The 17,625-nt window shown below is 36.8% G+C and overlaps 1 protein-coding gene across 2 annotated transcripts in view; it reads left to right on the plus strand.

Moving 5' to 3' along the window:
* The first annotated feature begins 13,740 nt into the window (after nt 1-13,740).
* Nucleotides 13,741-17,625, plus strand: part of LOC128855456 (segmentation protein cap'n'collar) — a 287,928-nt gene continuing 284,043 nt past the window's right edge. For both annotated transcript variants that reach the window (XM_054090379.1, XM_054090381.1), the window contains exon 1: nt 13,741-14,529. The gene's annotated coding sequence lies outside the window, so the exon portion shown is untranslated. The remainder of the gene's footprint in view (nt 14,530-17,625) is intronic.

A 17,625-nucleotide genomic window follows, 5' to 3' on the forward strand; every position in this document is an offset into this window, starting at 1 on the left:
GAAATAATTTCCTGTGAGGACCCCTACTAAAGTCCTAATTTTAAGTCTACTCACTTTTATAATATTCTTGGGCAGACGTAGATTTAGCCTTGGCCATGTTTGCCTAGCAATATCACAGGTATTGGCACTAATCCATTTTTGATTTGCAGAACTGATTAGTGCGTCCTTAATAAGAGGCTTACAAGTTGCGAGAGGTGCCTCCATAAAATTACTTATGTTTCCCGTACAGATACCTTCTCTTGCAAGTTGGTCTGCCCTACAGTTCCCTGGTATAACTCTGTGCCCTAGAACCCAGCATAAGATGATACGATATTGTTTGGCCATCTCATTAAGAGATTGGCGACAATGTAAGACACTCCATGATGTTATTTGGAATGCATCCAGAGCTCGTAGGGCAGCTTGGCTGTCGAATAGAATGCAGATATGTGTTGATGATATTCTGTTTATCTCGACAGTGATCCGGCGACAACGGAGTGCAAAGGGTTAAGTGAAACAATTTTTTATTTTAACATCAGACTTGGCCATTTCCGCTAATAACTTCTCTTTGTATGTGTATCTTCTTTGTATATGTCCATATATGAAATAGAGTTACGTTGTCCATAAAATATGGGATTTACATTCGAATATTAATTAAAATTTGTTCGTTAAACCATTCGCAGTTCGTTTCCATTAACCGAAAAAATACTTCTACCATTTTCAACAAAAACAGATTTAATTCTTTCCACTTTTTTCACCATCTTAAACGCAATCTTTTATAAGGGAGTGTTAAGAATCGAATGTTACAAGTGAGCAAACCTTTAATAATTGAAACATGAATCCATTCGAAATAAAAATATTTTTATTTATCTATCAGTTAATTGCAAATATTCACTTAAAAGTCAAAACCACAAAAATATTATGCAAGATATCTGAAAATTATGCTCACTTTTTATGTATTTCAGAGATAGAAAAGTAGCGCCCCAGAAGTTCAAAAGCCCAGTTTAACTTAAAAAAACCACATTCATAACATTTTAATATGTATGTACTATAGTATTCAGTAAATCAGTGACCCTTCCAGTCTAAATCTGCTAATAATAATAATTTGTAAATAAACATAAATTAAATATAAAACTACAGTAGAGCTACGCGCACACATTTATCCAAATAAAATCCCAACAAAGACTACAAATAAGCAGCAACAAGAATTTTACATGCAGTATTTATGTATATGTAGAAATATATTAAAAAAGGTACTTTTTTTAAATATTATTTTAAATAAATTTGTTTGAAGCAAATGATTTATGTATGCATGCAAACAACTACGCTGAAAATGCAAACAATTTTTATTTAATTGAATTTAGCAAATTTGAAAACTTTTGAATTTACTCACCAAAAATTGATGACATAAACACCGTTAGGGTAATACTACTGCTAAGGTTATGGCGTTATGGTATAGCACCTCTACTTTGAGCTTAGACTTTCTGTTGCACTGTAGGCTAGGCTAGGATAAATGGCTGCCCTTGCGAGGGGCCCACTTGGAAAAATATTCAAAATTTGTCCGTTGTGACACCATACAGGGCGAGTGGAGGTGAAAGAAGAAGGGAAGAAAGCAGACAGGTGGAAAAAAGGAAGAAGGGGCTTTGTATTAGAGGACCAACGGTGCCGATTTACATTCGTATTAACCGCTTCAAGCTCCTGATGAATGTGCAATATTTAACCCCTTAACCTGTAATGACGGTGGTCGGGCCAGAAGTGAATATTGCTAAATAAACGAAGTCTCTTACTACTTCAAAATCATAACTGTTAACTATGACATTCGCTTTGCTCCTCTATCCAGATTTGAAAAGGCAGAACTAATAGCACTAATAGAACTTATAACTGATAGTCACTATGAAACTATAATACTGCTAATATTGTATTATATTTTTCATTAGTTGGTTTACAAACAATCAAAATGGGAAAGTGATGGGAATAGCAAACAATCTATATTCTTGCCCTGCATAAGACAGAACCCGAATGAAATGCTTAGGATCTCTACAATACATATGAGCTTCTTTCAACTCTTCTAAGTGTACGCCCGATGTCGATGTGCAGGCCTTCACCTTTATTTTGCCCCTGCAAAAAGCCCAGTATCTTCGGGATTTCCAAGGACTGGGAATTAGGAAAGTGATTCACAGGGAAGCATCCTTCCATGGCATCGCGTCAGTGATAGCCGCCTTTAACCAGTCCGCATCCAAAATGCCGGTTTTCTGATCTTTCTCCACCAGTATTTTCCCAAGAACAAAGTTCTGGATGAAGTCCATTTGAGTTGTTGTTAGGGGCGTATTGGGATAATCCTTTGAGAGCACTGCCATTTTGACACCTGTTACTACATTCTTGTAGGAGGCAGAGGGCTGCTTCTTCACGGATGTGGTGGCGCTGTTTGCTGCTTGTTTTGCAGCTGCTGTTTCTGTTATTGCTGCGGCCTTGGATTTAGACGGTTTATCGTCTTTAGCCTGCTTCTTCGGTGGTGTCTGCTCCGATGACCTCTGCCGCTTTGGGCCTGGCTTAATGCCATATGTCTTCCATGCGGGCATAGGGAGCAGAGCTTTGACATATGCCCCATCTTTGCTGAGCCCTGTTTTAAGGAAGTAACTGGCCCGCTCAGTTTTTTAAGCTGTTCAGCTGTATCTGATGTGGTGCCGATGGTGTGCTGTTTAGGTGTTTCAGCTGTTGAAGTCACACCTAAGCTGTTTGCCTGAGGCATTTCTGCCTGTGAAGTCCCGCCTTTGAATACTTAATTGACGACCCTTTGGCTCGCTCCATTTGAGGACTGCTCCTCTTCTCGTGATTGAGGTACTGGGTCCTCTGATGATTAACTATATAACGGGTTTTTCAGTAAGAGCGCTTCAACTTTTGAACTTTTTTGAATAAAACACAAACGGTTTGGCTTTTTTAACTAATTTTTTTTTTATTATCGAGTTTGAACATATACATTTAAGTATGAGATTCGATTTCTTTTGCATGACCACCGCGTGCACGTTTTACGAAGTCCAATCGTTGAACCCAATTTTCGACCACACTTTTGCATAAATCGGCCGAAATTCCAGCAATTTCGCGTTCAATATTGGCTCTGAGCTCACAAATCGTCGCCGGCTTGTTACTGTAGACCAATGACTTCACTTAACCCCAAAACGGGACGGCTTGTTAAATGGACCGTAAAATGGCCGTAATGCTCTTAAAGTAGCAGCAACAGAACGGTTATTTTCATAAAAAATTTGCACGATTTGCAATCGTTGCTCAAGTGTGTAGCGTTCCATGATGAAATGTATACTAATGAAGTTTACAAATGACAAGCGAAAAATAAAAAAATATTGCGTCGTTCGCCCTCCCTATCGGAAAAAAGTTGAAGCGCACCTATTGAATAGCCCTATATTATGGCTGCTCTCCCCATTTTTGTTTTTGTACAGCCAGTCTTTGTCTTGTAGAGATGCATTCACGAAAATGTGGGCACTTTGTAATTTCTTCTTCTATCGTCTATAGTAAATATTCAAATGTTGTTTGGCTCAACCTAAAATACTCGAAAAACGTTTGTGCGTTGCCCGACAAGCCTTAAAAAACGTTCAGAAATCTCTCAACATTTTCTGTTTTTCAAAAATCACTTATTAGACTTTCTGGAGAATAAAACTCAGCAATTATGTCCATAGAAGCGTTCTGGCCATCAGAAAACTCACACAGTGTAATCTCATTATTCAGGCGAACAGCTCGTATCTGTAGCCCTTCGAGGCACGCCTGGTATTGCTGGTTTTTAATAAAAACTATTTCACATAATTTTTTCATTTCAAATATTCTTTTTATTATTAACATGTTTTACAGAAGTTATGCTTGACTTATTTGAAATATATTTGCATACTTTCATAAATGCTTGGGTATTTATTGTATTTACATATAAGTACACTTAAGTTTCAAAGCATTGTCAGCATTGAGCAGGATACATTTAGAGCTAATAGATAATATTTATGTATTTAAATTGTAATTGTACTATAGTTATTGCAAACAAGTATTTTTTTAAAAGCATAAAGCAACCCTCTACAAGTAAACATATAAATTTAAATAAATCATTATTTAAATGATAGTAATTAAATGATGAAAAAGTACTTAAAAATTGGGAATAAATGAAAATGGAGAACAGCAAACAATACTAAAAGTAAGTAGGCATGAAATGTGTATATGTATGTTTTTTAGACAAATATATACATGTTTTTTTTTAATAAAATTAAATCGTCAACGCTAAGTTCAAAGTAATTTTAGTTTCCTAACGAACCACTTAACTCACTTAGTTACTCTATCACTCTGTGTATTTAAAGTATTTAAAGTAATTACTGTAATACTTACTAGTTTTCAAAACTCCTATGAAATGAAACAAAAATATGTTAATGCATTTAGTTAATAATTTAGTTCAATTTGCAACAATTGTTTACTATTAAATAACTTAGTTAATGTTTTTATATGATTATTACTACTAGTAAGTGACTTTCTATACAACATTTAGCAAGTTTACATCCACTATGCGTAAATAATGTCAATCTACAGCAAAATGAAAATATTTTGAAAACATACAAATAATAAAAATGAGTACATAATGGGCCCAACAAAATAGTAAAACAAATGCATATGGGTAAAAAACAACTAGAAAAAAATTAGTGAAAACATAAATATTACATTTTGGAGACATTTTACTCTTTAATACTAAATTTAGCTAAAAATAAATATTAAAAAAATATGAAATAGAAATGGAAATCAAATGTTAGCGCAAATGATAAGAGAAACAAACACAGCAAAAAATGGACTTTTGTGAGCAAAACTTTATAGACAACTTTACAGTAGATTTTACAGTGAATGAGAAAAACAAAACTAGAAGCCAGGCAGTTTCTCTACATACCAGACACACACACATATACATAGAGGCAAATTATATAAACATTACAAGAAAAATTTATATGTTTCGGATGGCGGAGTTGACTTTGCAAAACTTGAGGCAACAACCACAATTACCTACATATAGGGTGGGCCATGTAAAATTTGCTTTTTGAATCGGCTATAAAAAAAAACGAATCAATAATTTTTCAAACTTTTTTTTATTTTGAAGATTGAACATTGTCATTTACGAATGAAAAATAATATCGTTCAAATGGCTTTACAGTAGGCCATTCGATCAACCCAATTTTTAAGCACATTTTCGATTGTTTGGGCTCCAATTTCATGATTGGCAACTTCGATTTCGTGTTTTAAAGCATCAATCGTCTCTGGATCGTTCGCATAGCATTTGTCCTTAACGGCTCCCCACAAAAAATAGTCCAACGGGCTTAAATCACAGCTCCGAGGCGGCCAATTGATATCGGAACTTCGGCTGATTATTCGGTTTTCAAAAACGGTAGCCAAAAGTTCGGGTGTAACTTTGGCAATGTGACAAGTTGCACCGTCCTGTTGAAACCAAATGTCGTACATGCCATCCTCTTCAATTTTTGGAAACAACTCGTTGAGCATGTCACGGTAACGCTCGCTATTTACTGTAACCGCGGAAGAAGAAGAAGACTCACCACTTTGGAAATAGGTTTTCAATATTTCCCAATTTTGTTCAAGCGTATAGCGTCCCATTTCGTAAATGTCAAACCTTTAAGTAAATTATGAACACATTTGACATGTCATTTGTGTTACCATTCTCAGATAAATAGGTGGTTCAAAGGGCAAACGCTATATGGCCCATCCTGATACATATATTCGATTACATACAGTGGGCGAAGTTTACTTAGCCGCTTATTGCTTCACATCATTTTGAAAGGATATAAAGGCTGATCACCCTTTATGATCAGATTGAAGGAACTTTTTCCAATTGCGATTTTTTGACAGATCTCGCGTAGCTTCAGGGCCCGGCACTCGAAGTGTAATCAATTAAAACGGCCATAAATTTAGTTTGGAAAATTACTTTTATTCAATTCATATTAAAAAATGTGTGAAAATAATAAAAAATTAAGAATTAGTTTATTTTTACCCGATATGACTACCCTTTGCCTTGACTATGGCCTTGAGACGGTCCAGAAACGATTCGCAAGCTGCCCGAATGTGCCTTGTAGGTATTTTAGCTCACTCGCGGACAATGGCTTTTTTCAGCACCTCGAGACTGGTGCTTTAGAGATAGACTCTTTTAGTTCGGACGTTGCTCTCCAAAAGGGCCCAAAGGAAATAATCCATCGGATTCACTTCCGGTGAAGTTGAGAGCCATTGTGTGGTCAAATTACCCACCTCAGCTTAAACTTTTCCGTAAATGCCACAGGCAAAGAAAAAGGGGCCGCCCGTCGTTTAGATGGATTGACGGTGTAGATGAAGCCGCTGTTTTTTTGGGATTGCGGAGATGGAGAGCTCTGCGACGAAACTAACACAATTGGAAGCATATACTGCAACAGGCGAAAAGCCTCGCTAAGAAAACTTCGCTCACTGAACACGTTCCAAAATTATTGCAACATAATAAAATAATTTGAGTTTTTAAATGGAATACTTATTTCAATAATTCTCTAACTATTTTGTACCATCTCTGCTCCGGAAGCTCTACAAAATATTTTTCTGCAGCGTTTTGTTGAATTGTCAATGACGTGACACTTATTTTCCAAACAGCTTTTCCAAGCTTTAGAGGTTCAGTCCTGAGTTGCGTTTAATAAATTATATTCTATCATTTATTGTCGCCTCTGCGGCTATCGATTTGCAGTGATAGAGCTTACAAAGCAGGGAAACATGTATGTAAAGGGTTTTCCAATAAGAGGTGTTATTTTGATATTCAAAGAAAAATAATATTTTTTAATATAAATGATCGGATGTTTATTTCATTATAAAGAGGAAGGCATGCCGTTAATAGTGGGAAATAACATCAGGCAAATGACCACCACGACCACGATTACAGGACAATATCCTTTTCATGAAATTTTCCATAACCGAATTGCAAAGTGGCTGCCCTATGTCCTCGATAGCCTCACGAATTCCATCTTTGAGGCCTTGAATCGACTCTGGGCTGTTGGCGTAGACCTTCTCTTTCACGTGGCCCCAAAGAAAAAAGTCACAAGATGTTAAATCATAAGATCACGGTGGCCAATTGTGATCACCTCTTCAAGAGATAACACGGTCCGGTAACTTTTCCCGTAAAAGGTCAATGGTTTCGTTGCTTGAGTGGCACGTAGCGCCGTCTTGTTGAAAATAAACATTGTCCAGATCAATACCATCCAATTCTGGCCATAAAAAATCGTTAAACATCTCTCGATAGCGCAATCCATTCACCTGTAACACCTGTTATTGGAAAACCCTCTACATATAACTATACGGAGAACGGTCCTTTTATTAAGATCCATCTTTTTGTACGCGTCATCTTTGTTTAAGTGGTTGACCGAACTTCTAATGGAACTTTATGGAGTACTTCTTGGTGAGAATCAAGAGACTTATCACTGTTCGCATGCTCTGAACGGCAGCTATTGTAGTTTTCGCCAACAGACCGCGCGCAGAAAAACCTATCTATCAACTGATTTTTCATGTTCGCAGTTTCGAGCCTGCAAATTTGCGCATGGTAAACATGCAGAAATCCATTTGGGTAAAGCGGCGGATACATCATAAATATTTAAAGTAAACACTCAACGAAGGCGGCCGCCGTAGCCGATTGGGTTGGTGCGTGACTACCATTCGGTAATCAGAGAAAACGTAGATTCGAATCTCGGTGAAACGCCAAAATGGAGAAAAAGTTTTTTCCAATAGCGGCCGCCGAGTATATTTCTGCCATGAAAAATCCTCTCATAAAAAATATCTTACATTCGGAATCGGCTTGAAACTGTAGGTCTATTCACTTGTGGAGCAACATCAAGGCGCACGCCACTAATAGGAGAAGGAGCTTGGCCAACCACCAAGAAGGGGTGTACCATAGGCGCCAATTATATATATTAGGGCGGGTCGATTTAAAAATCGCTCATTTCTCTGTGAAAATCAACCCAATTTGGGTCGAACGAAAAATCCCACTTTGACCCATTTAGAGTGCTCAAATCGAATCCAAATGTATGACCGACCCCCACTAACTTTGGACGGCCGATCCACCCATGCCAGTGGCACACCCCCTGGAACTCCCCTGGGGGGTTCCCCATACAATCATTTCAAAATATCACCATTATTGGCCTTTACATAAGAAAAGAAACTAAAAAGTTCGACCCAAATTGGGGGACATCAGAATTCGTTTTAGAGGTATGGTTCCTTCGGCAAAGTTTCTTATTTTGATCCCTAGAATATGATTTTCACAGAGCAATGGGCGATTGTTTTGCCTCCCACAAATCGACCCGGCCTAATATATATATATATATATATATATATGTATATAAACACCCAAACTATTTTACTTTACGAAAAATACTTATCCTGAGAATGCAAAGAAGTTTTTCAATTCAATTTCAATTTCAATTTTAGGCAAAACGTTTTTGCGGAAGATGTCTGCAGAGCATACAGAAAAAGTTTGTTTGCCATCAAAATTAATTTGTTTTACCACAAATATTCTTATAGTTGATTTTATTCGCTTAGCAATACAACTCCGTCATTTTTAAATCTATCTTATAAGTGTTTTCATATTTTTTTCTAAAATATTTTTTTACGAGTTTTTATATTATAGAAATCCACTTTGTCTTTAGCTTCGCTTTTCTCATATTTCATAAAATTCTAACAATTTGTCCGTCCAACTTATTTAGTGTTCTATTAATTCCATACTCTTTCCACACATACCTACACACATTTACGTTCATATAGAATTATTTGTATGTGCATAGAAATTATTTATTTCAACGTTTAGCGTTTCTTAGTGCGATTTTCCCGCCATACATTCACACTTGTAACTTTTGATACGCTCAATTTAGCAGCCTGAACGCATAAACAGAATTTTACAAAATAAATGTATTCACACACACACACACATTTGCTTAGAATTCAATTTCGCAATTAGTTCCATTTCAAATAGTTAATTTAGTCAAGTTAAGGGAATCACTTATTTTAACTTTTAAGTAATTTTTAGTAGAATTTCTAGTTTACGCGTATATTTTCTTCGAAGCGTAGAATTATTAGAATTCTAATATTTTACATATATACATATTAAAAGATGTAAACAAAGTTAAGCTAAGCTAAATGGGAATATCGAAATTGAATAAATAAAAAACAAAGTAAAATGTAAACAAGATAAGCAAGCGCAAATAGTTATATTAATTAAGTATTGTAGATCTGAAGATGGTAAGTATGGGTTTTTTCTAAGCTTCAAAAATTAAACTGTCACCAATGAACGCATTTTGTACTCGCAATACATATACAGATAAAGGAACTAATCTTTGAAAAACATTTAAGCATTCATACACTTTACACTTTGGAAGCTCGGCCTATTTCGCTATATGGAGTACTTGTGAGGTGGCCATCCACTCAAAAGGCAAGTTGTATGAAATTATAGCGTAAGGTCTAAAGAACTGCGATTTTATGCATCATCGGTGCTTTAAGGACTTTCTCCCAAAAAAAGCGCTCGAGGTGCTAGTCAACTGGCCTGCACAAAATCTGGTAGCAAAACACACTTTAACGGTTAAACTTAATAAAGGGTTTTCCAATAACAGATGTTACAGGTGAATGGATTGCGCTATGGAGAGTGGATTAACGATTTTTTATGGCCGGAATTGGATGGTATTAATCTGGACAATGTTTATTTTCAACAAGACAGCGATACGTGCCACTCAAGCAACGAAACCATTGGTCTTTTACGGGAAAAGTTCCCGGACTGTGTTATCTCTCGAACAGGTGATCACAATTGGCCACCGAGATTTTGTGATTTAACACCTTCTGACTTTTTTCTTTGAGGCCACGTGAAAGAGAAGGTCTACGCCAACAGCCCAGGGTCGATTCAAGGACCTTAAATATGGAATTCGTGAGGCTATCGAGGGCATAGGGCAGCCACTTTGATTGCAATTCGGTTACGGAAAATTTCATGAAAAGGATATTGTTCTGTAAGCGTGGTCATGGTGGTCATTCGCCTGCTGTTATTTTCCCCTATTAACGACATACCTTCCTCTTTATAATGAAATAAACATCCGATCATTTATATTAAAAATAGCATTTTTCTTTGAATATCAATAGATCACCTCTTATTAAAAAACCCTTTAGTATGGAAGACCCAGCGGCTCGGGATCTCAGTTTCCCACTAAAGTCCAAAATGAAAACAAGGTCCTCAAATCGCTTGCCGGCAGCACTTGGGGCAAGGACAAAGAAATGTTGCTACCGGCATGTAGGAAAATTGGCCGGCCGGTTCTAAACTATGCTGCGCCTGTCTGGTCGCCTGAAATCAGTGACACGCAGTGGATAAAGCTACAAACTTACCAAAATACTGCCATTCGGACAGCGATGGATTGCCTCCTGATGTCTCTTCTTCAACAACGAGGCACAGATACTCCCGGTAACGGATCACAATAAACTACTCAGCAAAAAGTTTCTGCTTGGGTGCTACCGCAGGTTTCACCTTGCAGACACCTGCTTTAGCCAGAGCTATCTCCTAGACACATCTGGAGACACCTCCTCAATTACGCCGACGAGATCCCGGACAAAACGAATAGACCTCTACTGGACCGGACAGAGTTTAGACAAATAATAAACGACGTTCATCGGCAGACCATCACCACCTTCTTAAGCTCCCGACCACCGAATGCCGTAATCGGAGTCCAACCACCACCTACAGCAGAAGACGTACAATTACGTTCTGTATACTGTATCAGGTTAAACTCCTACTTATCCAGAATTGACCCCGACATACTAAACATATGTCCAGCATGTGAAGGCACCCCGCACGACACTAACGACCTACTCACATGCCCCTTAAAACCCACTAATCTAACACCCCTCTCCCTCTAGACCCAACCTGTCGAAACAGCAAGTTTCCTGGGTCTACCCTTAGTTGAGTTAGACGAACACGCCCGGTGATTGCACTGCACTGATAGGGCAAAGTTACTGCTACAACAACAACAACAACAGAGTGGCAAACTCAAAAGTCATGGATCCAAATGAGAAAATAAAGTAAGCTTTGGAGTCTTTTCAAAAGAATTAGGGCTATTGAAGGAGATTACAAGGCCGATAAGCTAGCCACAAGGGATACTCATCTTGCACTAGAAAATAATATTCTCCAGGAGGTCAATTGGTCATGGACAGAAGAAACTACTTTTGTTACAACCAGGCTAATTTGGACGCAAATAGATAAGAAAAGATCAGGATAATTGCTCAAGGTCTAAAGAGAGAACATCTCGAAGGTCGTGGCTTGTGTCACCGGTCATTGGATGTTAGGTTGATCCTCTTCTAGGCTAGCAGTATTCTGCCATGAATACTCCAGAAGTTGTATAGACAAGGAAGAAATAGTAGAATACTACTCCTGCAATTGACAAGCTTTAGCTAAGAGTAGAGCAAGGTTTTTTGGGAACTACTCTTTTGACTCCCTTACGAAACTATCCGGTGTTGGCATACAACCTATCCTAGGCTTCATAAGAGCGTGTAAATGGTTCCAAGTTTATTCCTCAAAAATTATATGATATTATATTTCTATAACTCTATTTTCAGTGTAGCCATCAGAGCCGTCTGCAATTTCTGCATTATGTACTTTCTTTCGGCTATCAAAACGCATTCCACGTAATGTTCGTTTGACTTATCAAACAGAAAAAATCGCAAGGAGCCATATCTGGTAAATTTGATGGCAGTTGGATAATATTCAATTCATTCTTAGTCAAAAATTCTCGGATAATGATGGCAAAGTGCGACGGTACATTATCATGGTGCAAAATCTACGAGTGGTTTTCCCACAAATTCTTTCTTGTTTGACGAATTGCTGAACGTAAACGTCCCATAACAACCAATTAATATTCCTTATTAACTGTCTGACCTTCTGGCAAAACTGCACGTTGTTCAATACCGTTGTAATCCCTGTTTGCGGTACATCGCTTCCTTTTTTGACTGAAAACAACTTGGTATTTTAGGTCTTCGTTGATTCGGAGCCATGGAACCTCCAACACATACGAGCCACATACAGACTTGGCGCCCTGCGAGTAGCCAGTGCCTATCGCACTGTCTCAGATGACGCAATCCATGTGATAACGGGAATGGTGCCTATCGACCTTCTCGCCATTGTTTCGTTAGCTGTGTGACAAGCGGCACCGTCCTGTTCAAACCACATATCGTTCATATCCATATCTTCCAATTCGGGTCATAAAAAGTTCGTTATCATCTCACGATAGCGAACACTATTCACAGTAACTGCCTGACCTGCCTCATTTTGGAAAAAATATGGCCCAATGATGCCGCCGGCCCATAAACCGCACCAGACAGTCCCTCTTTGTGCGTGCATTGGTTTTTCGGCAATCACTCTTGGATTATCATTCGCCCAAATGTGGCAATTCTGCTTATTGACAAATCCACTGAGGTGAAAATGTGCCTCATCACTGAAGATGATTTTCTTCACGAAGTGCGCGAAATGCATTTTGATTTGAACGCCCGTTTTCATAATAAGCCTGAATAACTTTAACAAACGATTCTGTACCTTTCCATGGTTCAAATTGAGTTAGTCTGAAATTGAAAAATGTCAAATGAAATGCAGAAAAAAAATTTACGTTTAGGTGTGGTTCACATTCAACATCGGCCCTTGAAATTTAACTACCCTTTATATAAAATTTATATACTGAGAAAAATCGTAGAATGTATTTTAAGTAATTTTAAGTTAGTTCGTATTTGCGTAAATTTAAAAATAATGTCTTAAGTAAAAACAGGCTAAAAAAAAGCTGCGAAACTAGAACTAATATTCTGAGAATAAAAATAAACATCAAATCTATAGAAGAAACTTCGACATTGTTGTTGGTTAGAGAGTTTAGAAACATTTACCTTTTATTTATTGTATAAATTCGGTCGTATGCAATTTAATTTCAATTTTTATGGCAAATGGCTTGGCGCGGTGAGCGTTGCTATATGCAAATTCGTCCTACTACTATACATACAAGCAATCCGAATCGCATTTAATGCACGTAGTTATACATTCGTACATATATATATGTATGTGTAAAAAAATAGATTAGAAAATACTGCTCTTCGTGCCAAAACGTGTTCAGTTCTTATGATTTTCTAATTTGCAAAGTGCCTATTCAAAAAAGCTTAACACATCTTTTATGCAAAATATGTCAGCTATCACAAAGAGGCTAAATTCACACATAAATACATATACGTTCAAAACAGATATGTTTTTTGATTTATGAGTACAAAGCTAAGAACTTACTAAAATTTAAATCGTCCTACCATCCTACTAACGAAAAAAAATATACCACATTTGATAAGAAAAGCCCAAAATGGCAACACTGATCGCGACACTGACAGCTCTGTTAGCCAAGACTTAAGAGGGTCAAGTTGAGTAGTGGGTTGAGCAGGCAAGAGCAAAAACAAGTGAGCACTTAAGCGACAGATCTCCAAAGCTAGTGCACTCTATGCACGATAGAATAATCTTGTATTCTCCTACATATTAAATGGTAGGTGCTCACAAATTTTTCGTGCTCTCACTCTCAAATATCACTTGAATAATGTATTTATGTGAATATAGCGAATGTGAGTAAGTTGCTTATGCGCCACTTCACGATATAGGGAGGGAGGTGAGAAATAATAGCGACAAAATGTGGCTCGACAGGAGTTGAGGCGGCAAAGGCAATAGCAGAAGCAATAGCTACCAGCTACGAGTTGTTTGTGATTTTTTCTAGTGACGCTCCAGTGTGAATCTAATTTACGTGTCGTTTTTTCTAATGCGCGTTATTTGTTCAATATTCAATAATTGGCAAGCTTTTTTTGTTAGACATTTATTATTCATAATTGAAGTATAACAAAAAAGTGGCAAACAACATATTGAACAATTAAAGTAACAGCAACTTCTCATTGAAATATTACCCGCGGGCATAGATTAATGATGGCGTAGGCGCCGGCGACGTCAGTGAAAAAGTGCGTGCAGTATTTTGTAATTCACAGCGGGTACTGAACCACATGTACGATAAACAGCATGGTTGAGATTAGCTGTTGAAAAGTGAAAAAGATAACGAAAACAAAAATAAAGTGAAAAAATTGATGTTTTTGCCAAGCGAAGACTTGTGCGAGGTGTAATAAAAGAGCAGTAAATAAATAAAAGCCTTGTGAATAAATGTAACGTAAAGAAATGGATGTTAAATTAGTAAACATTAACAAAACGTTTATATGAAGTGAATATATGTGAATGTAAAAAAACAACAACAACAAACCTTTGCGTTAAGCTCTCTCTATCGCAAAAAGCAACAGAGATTCCTGCTAATCAAAATTAAATACATAAAAACAAATCACTTACAGCGGCGAAGCAACTACACCTGTTACCGCTAGTCGTCAACCACTTGAAGTTCAAGAAACAAAAATTCCCAGCATTAAACCGGTTACTTTTCAACTAACAAGTTTTTTTTTGTGCAATCGGTATTTGTGCCGGCTGTTTTGAAGGTAAAGTGCGCATATTTTTTTACGTTCTTCTAAAGCGCTCTTAAGCTAAGCATAAAAAGAATTAAAAAAAAAAAAATAAAAAATTTAAATAAATACGAAAATAAAAAAAAATATTAAAAACACGCGCCAGGCGCGCAGAATATTTTGTCTAGTGTGTTTTAGTCTATGAGCATATATTTTTATATATGTACATATGTATGTATGTGCTTTTGTATGAGTGTGTATATAAAACGAGCGCACACACAAGCGCATCTCTATTGATAATTCGGCAACTCGGGCTGCCACAGTTGTGCGTAGTTGTGAAAGAGAATTTTGATAACATGGAAAATTATTTAAAACTGATTAATGTTGAAACTACAAATTTGAATGGGGGCTGGCTCTGAAATGAGTGCATCTGAATTTGTGGGTAAAAGTGGTACCGTTTGAACACGGGAGTCCCCCCACTATTAGCTGCCGGAAGCTTATTGTTTTCGGGTTATTTGTAGATAAAATTTTTAAATTTGCTAACCATAAAACGTCATTTCCTTATGAAGATAAGCTCATTCTCAATTATTTTACTTTACACACACACTTTAAAATATTTAAAATTGCTAGCACGTCTTTACTTTAATTATTATTTATAGGAAACCTTTTAAAATACAATCATAAAATAAATTTAATTTGCATGCCGCCAAAGAGCAAACATTGTTGCAAATTGCCAGCCACATATATACAGTATTGGCCAAAACTAAAGCACCCCCCTAATGGCATTTCAAATAATGCTAAATCTCTCAATCAAACATCTTGAAATATGGCATATACATATGTCATGTGTTTCCTTGTTACTTAAGTATTTATAAAATATAATACCAAATATGCAGCGTTTTAGTTATACTGAAAAAAAAAATTTAAATGTTCATATTATTTAAAACTGAATGGTCAAAACTACAGCACCCCACATTTTTTTTCTTAACTACGGCTTTGTTTTGTTGTTTTTAAGTTAATTTCTCTTCCTAACGGTATTTAAAGCTGAGTCTAAGTTCGTTAGAATAATTTGTGGAAAACACGTGCGGATTTAGTAGGACAAAACATTTCATACGGGATATCAGAAAATATGGCCAGAAATGCGTATTCAAATGAATTTAAAAATAAAATAATAATATAAGTGATTGGCAAAGTGGTTTATCGCGACACAAAATTAGTGAGAAATATTCAATAAATAGAAGTGTAAAAAAATTTGAACAAACGACTTATAACGACTTATAAAAAAATTTGAACAAACGGGTTCTATTTCTGCAATCCATAGTGGAGGAAGGCCACGAAAGACTACACGACAAGACGACTCCACGATTAAAAGAAAAATTCAGAGTGATCCCACAATCTTTTCTGAACAAATAAAAATCGATTTAAGTTTGCCGGTAAGTTCTAGAACGATCAGAAGACGAGCAGTGGAGGTCGGACTTTTCAGTCAACGACCTGCTAGAAAGCCATTTATTTCCGCCAAAAACAAAAAAGCGAGACTCGAGTTTGCGAAATTGCATATTAATTGGACAGTTCAAAAATGTTAAACTGTATTATTCTCTGATGAATCCAAATATAATTTGAAACATTCAGATGGAATAAGGCGAATAAGAAGGCCAAAGCAACAGCGACTAAATCGGAAGTATTGTATCCGAACTACCAAGTATGGTGGGGGGAACATTTTGGTCTGGGGTTGTTTCTCTGGCCAGGGTATCGGGCCTTTTTATCGAATAGAGGGAATTATTGACCGTTTCATGTACACAAACATCCTTAAAGATGTAATGCTACCACACACTGAGGAGAAAATGCCACTGAGATGGAGGTTCCAGTAGGATAATGATCCGAAGCATACCTCTAGGCACTGTAAAACGTGGTTACAGCAAAATGCTATAGAGGTCTTAGACTGGCCAGCTCAATCTCCTGATCTCAATCCCATTGAGAATTTGTGGGAGATTGTAAATTCGAAAATTAAAAGGGAAAATTGCAGCATAAAGGAAGCCCTGTTTGAAGCGGTTAAGGAAGCCTGGTACAACATTCCTCCGGAAATTATTAGTACCCTAATATCTTCTATGCCAAAAAGATGTTCTGAAGTTGTCAAAAATAATGGGTTTAGTACAAAATACTGAAGATTAAAAACAATTATTTTCGCTTTTAATGGGGGGTGCTTTAGTTTTGTCCAGACAAGTTTTGAATAATATTAATATTTTTTAATTTAATTTTTAATATAAGAAATGTTGAAAATTTTTTGTTATGTTTATTAATCACCAAGATAATAAGAAGAAACAAGGTGTAAAAGTAAGTAATATTCGATGTTGTTTTATTGAGTTATTTGACATTATATGAAATGCCATTAGGGGGGTGCTTTAGTTTTGGCCAATACTGAATGTATGTGTTGTACATATGTATGTATTATATATATATATAAGTATACAGCAAAACAAATACAAGTATTGTACACCTTCGTTTATTTTTGTGTTGTAGAATTTCTTATACAGTGCACTCTCTCTTAAGCGGAGTGTAAAAAAAGTGAATAATATGTTGTGGGAGGGTTGTCCGCTCAAGAGAAGGCTAGGTTAGGTTAACCCGGTTAAATCTAAGCAGCGCAGGAAGATCTATTTGTCCGCTTATTTCAGATCTCTACTCATGAGAGGTGTCCGTTGGAAGAGAGTACACTGTACATATATGTATGTATGTATAGTCATTATATACATGTGTCCACCTGCAGTAGCCGAATGAGTTGGTGCGTGACTAGCATTCAGAAGTGCCCGGGTTCGGACATGCAACCCCACATGATAAAAAAACATAAGCTTTTGTACGAGGGATGCCTTTTATATTTCGGGATTTGGCAACCCTGGTGTTGCAATCTGGCAACTGACAGCTGTATCGCAAAGTTTGACATTTTTTGGCTTTTACGTACTCTGAACGTTTTGAAATACCAGCGCTATTTGTGTTCTTCACAGTAACTTAAAAGATTCTTCTCGGTCCAGAAATGAAATTAAGTCGTGAACATTTTCGTGCGATTATTTTTTACAACTTTCGTCGTGGATTAACTCAGCAACATTGCATGGATGAACTTAATTCATTTTTTGGCGATGA

Source organism: Anastrepha ludens, chromosome 2, assembly GCF_028408465.1.
Source record: "Anastrepha ludens isolate Willacy chromosome 2, idAnaLude1.1, whole genome shotgun sequence".
Lineage (NCBI taxonomy): Eukaryota > Metazoa > Arthropoda > Insecta > Diptera > Tephritidae > Anastrepha > Anastrepha ludens.